This window comes from Biomphalaria glabrata, chromosome 3 (assembly GCF_947242115.1).
Source record: "Biomphalaria glabrata chromosome 3, xgBioGlab47.1, whole genome shotgun sequence".
NCBI lineage: Eukaryota > Metazoa > Mollusca > Gastropoda > Planorbidae > Biomphalaria > Biomphalaria glabrata.
Genome location: NC_074713.1, coordinates 28,392,297 through 28,399,878, shown reverse-complemented (window position 1 = coordinate 28,399,878; position 7,582 = coordinate 28,392,297).

Here is a 7,582-nt window from a genome sequence, read left to right as displayed (position 1 = left end):
ATTTACAGAAGTTCAGGAATTCCCTTGAAGCGAACTGTGGCCCGCTATCTACCTTAACTTTCTAGGTATTCCATGGCATGCGAATATACACTTCATTGCTTCGATGATATCTGATGTAGTTTCCTGTGACAGTTCTTTGACATCAATACACTTTGAGAAGTAGTCAACTAGAAGCACATACTTTTCCCCCTCAAAGTTAAACAGATCACATCCAACCATGCTGTATTTAAGGTCTGATGTCTTGGTAGGCATTAGCGGTTCTGACACATTTTGATTCTGATGTTCAGCACACCTGCTACAATCCCTAACTGTCACTTCAATGTCTGCATTCATGCCTGGCCAATACATGACTTCTCTGGCTCTCTGCTTACACTTGACTATTCCTAAGTGAGACTTGTGAATCAGATTTAGTATGTATGTACGTAAGCTTGTTGGCATGACTATTCTCAGACCTTTGTATATAATACCATCCGAAGTTGATAACTGGTCTCTTGAATCCCAATATGGCCTGACTTCAATTGGAGTCTCGCTTCTTGTGTCTGGCCAACCAGTCATAATTACTTCCAGAAGCATTGAAAGTTCCTTGCTTGTACAGTCTTTAATTTCACTGTATTTCGAATCACTTACAGAGATCATATGCACTGAATCATCTGTAAATTCACATGTCTGTGTATCAGTATTTGGTAGATGTGCACGAGAAAGTGTATCGGAGATAAACATTTCCTTGCCTTTTCTGTAACAGACTTTCAGATCATACCACTGTAGTCTTATTAGCATCTTCTGTATTCTCATTGGTGCTGACAATAGAGGTTTCTTGAAGATTTGCTCCAGAAGTTTGTGATCGTTATAAACTGTTACTTCCTTACCAAATATGTAGCAGTGAAATTTGCTTGTACTATACACAATTGAGAGCATTTCCTTCTCAATCTGAGCATATCTTGTTTCTGTATCTGTGAGAGCTCTTGATGCGTATGCAATTATACGACCTTCCTGGAGTAATACTGCTCCCAGTCCATCTTTACTTGCATCACATTCTATCTCTACGTTCTTGTTGACATCATAATATGACAAAACTAGAGGGTTTGTACAAAGATGTTTCAATTCTACAAAACTCTCGTTTTGTTCATGATTCCATTGAAATTCTACATCATCTTTTAGAAGCTTTCTTATTGGAGCATCTGCTTGACTTAGATTAGGAATAAATTTTGCTAGGTACTGAATTAAACCTAGAAATCTTCTGATTCCATCTTTATCTTGAGGAGCTGGCAAGTCAATAATTGCCTTTATCTTTGCTGGATCTGGTTCTAAACCTTTCTCTGACAAGATATGACCCATATCACTGGCGGATCCAGAACTTTGGAGTGGGGGGGGGGGCAATTTTTTTCCAAACCCTAACCCTAACGCCCAGTAAACCCTAATCCTATGCATAAACGTGGGTACAGCATATATATATATATATATATATATATATATATATATATATATTCGATATATGAGAATAAAAATAAGACTGTTTCTCAATCTTCGGCGAAAAAAAAACAGTCATGTTGAGGCCTTTCTCTTGCAAGCTTGGGGGTCTGGGAAAGCGCTGTAAGTTTTATCGGTGGGCTTCGGGGCGAAGCCTGACATCTACAGCTCATTGTTTATCAGTAGAGTTCGTTTTCTTGCATTTTTCACGGCTAAAACGCATTCTCCTGACATCTAGAGCTTATTACTTATTAGTGGGGTTCGGGGCGAAGCCCCGGCGCCAAAAGCGTTTTCTTGCATTTTTCACTGCAGAAACGCATTCTCCTGACATCTACAGCTTATTAGTTATTAGTGGGGTTCGATGCGACGCCCCGACGCCAAAAGCGTTTTCTTGCATTTTTCACTGCAGAAACGCATTCTCCTGACATCTACAGCTCATTGTTTATCAGTGGGGTTCGGGGCGAAGCCCCGACGCCAAAAGCGTTTTCTTGCATTTTTCACGGCTGAAACGCATTCTCCTGACATCTACAGCTTATTACTTATAAGTGGGGTTCAGGGCGAAGCCCCGACGCCAAAAGCGTTTTCTTGCATTTTTCACTGCAGAAACGAATTCTCGTGACATCTACAGCTCATTGTTTATCAGAGGGGTTCGGGTCGAAACCCCGACGCTAAAAGCGTTTTTTGGCATTCTTCACTGCAGTAACGCATTCTCCTGACCTACAGCTCATTATTCATTCTATTATAAAGGACCTTTTGAATAATGTGGAAATAGTTGCTAATATGAATTTATAGTCCCTTAATACATTGCAAATACAACTGATTTGTTCTTTGAAAAGATAAGATACCCAACATATTTAGATTAAGGCTTTGAGGACCGCCGCCGAAAAAAAATAATTCGATTAATAATATTCAATAAAATGTAAGCATAAATTGTGAGTTATAGTCCTAAATTTATTTAAGTAGAAAAATATGAGATAGAGTAAGGTAGGAAAAAGTCGACTAGGAAAAGATTATCTGGCTTTTGAACTCATCTCAACCGTGACTGTTATATTGAAAAAATTCGTTTGAATTATAACTTTTCCAAAGCAAAGTCTTTCTTAAAATAGTTATGATAAATTCATGTGAAATTACACAAACTCTGTCTGGAAAGGGGAAGGGCGGTAAAATGAAAACGATTAATCCTCGCTCCTTTTTATAATTTCTGCTAATGATTGCATTTTGCATAAAAGAATAGAGGTTGGGCGACTCGATATAAGAATTTACTTTATAGCATATATAAATTATATTAGTGACAGATTTTTTTAAATTTTGTAATTTCTTACTATAATACAAAAAGAAAAAGTATTGGTTTGTCCGATGGGGGGAAGGTGATTGCATGTATCGCACTTCCACCTGTTTATATTATATAGATATTCGACAAATTTTGTTCACATACTATGATTTCTCCATAAAAGTAGGACCGCCCCCCCCCCACCCAAAGGGTTTAGATGGGAAGGGCAGTAGAGGTATTCGCTCCTCCCCTTCCAATCGGCCAAAGATGAACGACATAATATGAAGACCGGTTAAAATACCAATAACAAGTTTTAATCATATAGATATTTAATTGATTCTGTTAGCAAGCTGTGAATTCCTCAAATAAATAGGACCGCCCCCCCCCCACTCGAAAGTTTATGGTGGGGGGGCGATTTGATGCCATCGCCCCCTCCGGACCCTGCAAATCGGCCAAAATACTAGAAAGGGGGGGGGCGAAATAATATAAAAATAGGTTGAAATATAAATAATTAGTATATATTATTAACATAAGTAATAAATTCGTATACAAATTGTGTGAATTCTATACTAAAATTCGTCCTCCCCCCCCCCCTTCGGAGGGGGGGGTCGGCCGAGTGGGGGGGGGGGGGGCGATCGCCCCTACCGCCCCCCCCCCCGGATCCGCAAATAACAAACTAGTGTTTAAGAGGGAAGACATATTAGGAACTCCATTTATTACGTAAACATAAGCGGTGTTGCACTGACGCGCTAGTGTGCAAATGTACATATAATACTATTATGTTACATGCTTTACTCCCTACATTAACAGAAACCATGTCCAACAACTGTTTTCTCTTCTGCATTTCTCTAAATGATTTTATATTTTAAGCTATTACACATTTCTGTTTTTTTCCCCTGCATTTAAATCATGTTTTTAATTCCTGGCCGTGTCCACTCAGTCCAGATTTGACTCCTGACCGTCTCATCATGTTTGATAAATATTGACCCACTGAGGAAGCAATTGGATTAGCAGCTAATGTCACGGAAGCCTGATGGAGGACAAGTGGGCGTGCCAATAGCAACAATTACCGCCTATTAGGCAGATAGCCTTGGAGATAGCCAGAGGAATGGCAACGTGATGCAAATGTGGGCTCAGGGAAGTCTGGGATGTCAGCGGAAGCACATAGGACGTTTCTGAAGTCTATTGAAGGTTTCGTTATTAGCAATCTGTTCCTAATTTCTTGGGTGATGGAATGGACGAAATATAGGTCGGTGTGGAAGTGTTGTCGTGTCAGTGTGTAAGGGTGGTCAAATGTGGTACTCATGAGGACATGCATTCTGTGACTACATAGACCATGTACACATTCTGTGACTACATAGACCATGTACACATTCTGTGACTACATAGACCATGTACACATTCTGTGACTACATAGACCATGTACACATTCTGTGACTACATAGACCATGTACACATTCTGTGACTACATAGACCATGTACACATTCTGTGACTACATAGACCATGTACACATTCTGTGACTACATAGACCATGTACACATTCTGTGACTACATAGACCACGTACACTTTTTGTGACTACATAGACCATGTACACATTCTGTGACTACATAGACCATGTACACATTCTGTGACTACATAGACCATGTACACATTCTGTGACTACATAGACCACGTACACCTTTTGTGACTACATAGACCATGTACACATTCTGTGACTACATAGACCATGTACACATTCTGTGACTACATAGACCATGTACACATTCTGTGACTACATAGACCATGTACACATTTTATGACTTCATAGACCATGTACACATTTTGTGACTTCATAGACCATGTACACATTTTATGACTTCATTATTATTATTATTATTATAGCTTTTATATAGCGCTACTTTCATGCTTAGAGCGCTTTTGGTCCAATCTCATTTGTGGTGTGGACCACTGGGGGGGGGGGGGGGGGGGGAGGAGGGGATATCTAGGAGTTGGTTTTCCGTGCTGCCTTTAGGCGCTCAGTAAACACAACTCTGCCCGGGTCGGGTGTCAAACCTCGAGCCCCCTTCTAGGTAGCCAAGCCAAGCCAAGTTCAAGCGCACTTGGCCTCTCGACCACGCTTCTTAGACCATATATACATTCTGTGACTACATAGACCATGTCCACATTCTTACATGTTAGTTGGATAACAAATACTGCACAAAGATCACTTGATTAAAATACAAATAAATTGGAAGACCCGTCTCTTTACGACTGCGAAAAATACAAATACTGATCTTTATTATAGTACTTGGTGGAATTAAATTAGATCTAATTGTCTTTATTGATTTCTGTTTGACCATTTTTACATTGTCAAGAAAGGAATATCAAATAACTAAAAGATCAACTTGAAGGCTTTTTTATAGTAATTATAGATAAACACTATTAATTATTTCCGATAACACTTACAAACTATCTGTAGTTGTGTTTGTTTTCATTTACTGCTACTAGTACTACTATATGTTTTATTAATTAGTCTACTTTAGGTCTAGAAAATCTGCATTCAAGGTCTCAGTCAACATGTTTTTCTTCTTAAATAAATAAAAATAACTTTAAAAAAAAAAGTTGTAGCATGTTCAATTTATCGTTTACTTTGTACTGTCAGGATCTGAACTACAGACACGTTGAACAAAGTGTTACATTTGTTCTTCAGCTTGCTGTAAACTCCGTGATCAGTTACACACGAGGCAGTCGCTGAAACTGATTTGTTGACTTCTTTGACCTTTAACATCCACACCCAAAAACATTCGTTACATCTGCATTTTTAAAACCCCGTCAGCCCCGACCCCCATCCAAACACACACACACACGTTTTCTTTTTTATGAACTGGAAAGGAATCATTTAATTCATTTACACTTTCTCCTTATCAAATATTCATTACAGCAGAGGGAGTCGTTACCCCTGGTGACGCCACTGAACACAACACTAGTTAACAATATGGACGTTTGGAATGAAGCTTGTCCTGGGAGGTCAACTGTCCCTTGTGGATCCTTTTCATAGTATCTCATCAATCCTATTTCTCGCTTCGTTACTCTTTATCATTCTCTCTCTCTCTCTCTTCTCTTCTCTCTTCCTATTTTCAACCTTTCATCACCAACTCCTCTCTTCTCCTCTCTACTTCCCTCCTTGTTCTGGTTCACCTTCTGACATTACTACGTCACTTTTCTTTTTCAACTCTCCACTACATTAACATTGATGGTTCAGGACCTACTATTTACTGAGAAATATTCACTCTACTATCAAGCTGAAATTTCGTACAGAAACATCACATTTTATTAAAATTACAGAAAGACCACTTTATTCTTCATAAATGTAAAATATATTTTTTAATCAACCCTGAAAGCCGTATACTACTGAGAGGAATCAACAATTATATTGTATTATATTGTGGAAAGAATCAGCATTATCCCTTATGTACATCTCTCTCGCCCTCCTTACATATGTCTAAACCCTCTCTAAATAATCTACTACATGTATACTATATGTTTCTGACTGACTCATACATCACTGATCTCTCTCGCCCTTCTTACATATGTCTAAACGCTCTCTAAATAATCTACTACATGTATACGATATGTTTCTGACTGACTCACACATCACTGATCTCTCTCGCCCTTCTAAGATATGTCTAAACGCTCTCTAAATAATCTACTACATGTATACTATATGTTTCTGACTGACTCACACATCACTGATCTCTCTCGCCCTTCTTAGATATGTCTAAACGCTCTCTAAATAATCTACTACATGTATGCGATATGTTTCTGACTGACTCACACATCACTGATCTCTCTCGCCCTTCTTACATATGTCTAAACGCTCTCTAAATAATCTACTACATGTATACGATATGTTTCTGACTGACTCATTCATCACTGATCTCTCTCGCCCTTCTTACATATGTCTAAACGATCTCTAAATAATCTACTACATGTACACTATATGACTGACTGACTGACTCATACATCACTGATCTCTCTCGCCCTCCTTACATATGTCTAAACGCTCTCTAAATAATCTACTACATGTACACTATATGTTTCTGACTGACTCATACATCACTGATCTCTCTCTTGAGGGGAACAAAAACTTAGGAACAATTTATCCTGTAATGACTGACCAAGGAAGTACAAAATCTAAGCCATTTTCAAGAGAGAAACCACAGTGATTTTTTTCTCACAAATTCGACCCATTTTGTTGTTTTAAAGTAGACCTATTTAAAAAATATAACATTATCCTCTTTTCAGCGTCAGTAAGCACTATGTACAATAGCACTCTTAGGCGCGGAATTGGCATTTGAAGAGCATTGTATAAAAACAATTAATTTTTCTTTCGCAGCCAAAACTGGAACAGACTCCAAATTTTTATAAAACCGACATTGACTGATTACGTGTTTTGTGTGTGTGTAAAAGAAGAAACATTCAAATGTTGGTAGAATCTTATTATTTGTGTGTTCAGCGTGGAGGTTAAAAAATATAATTCTTGGGTTACTTACGACCCTAGAGTGAAAATAAAAAATTGATCCGACCTAAAAAAAAGCCACATTGGTTTATACAATATTTTAATATTGACATTAAAAGACGTTAAATTGTCTGTGATTGTATGTCAAATTATTTTTTTCGGGTTGTGATATGAGAATGGAGTGAGAAAAGTGATTCTAGAATTCTGAAGTTCTTAAGCCGAAAATATGTTTTAGTCGATGGAATGGGGCCGGTCTAATTCAACGTAACATTCATGGGCCACACTTATGTTAAGGAAAGGTTAAAGGTTAAAGTGTGTTTGTGGGGAGGGGAGGGGAGGTTAGAC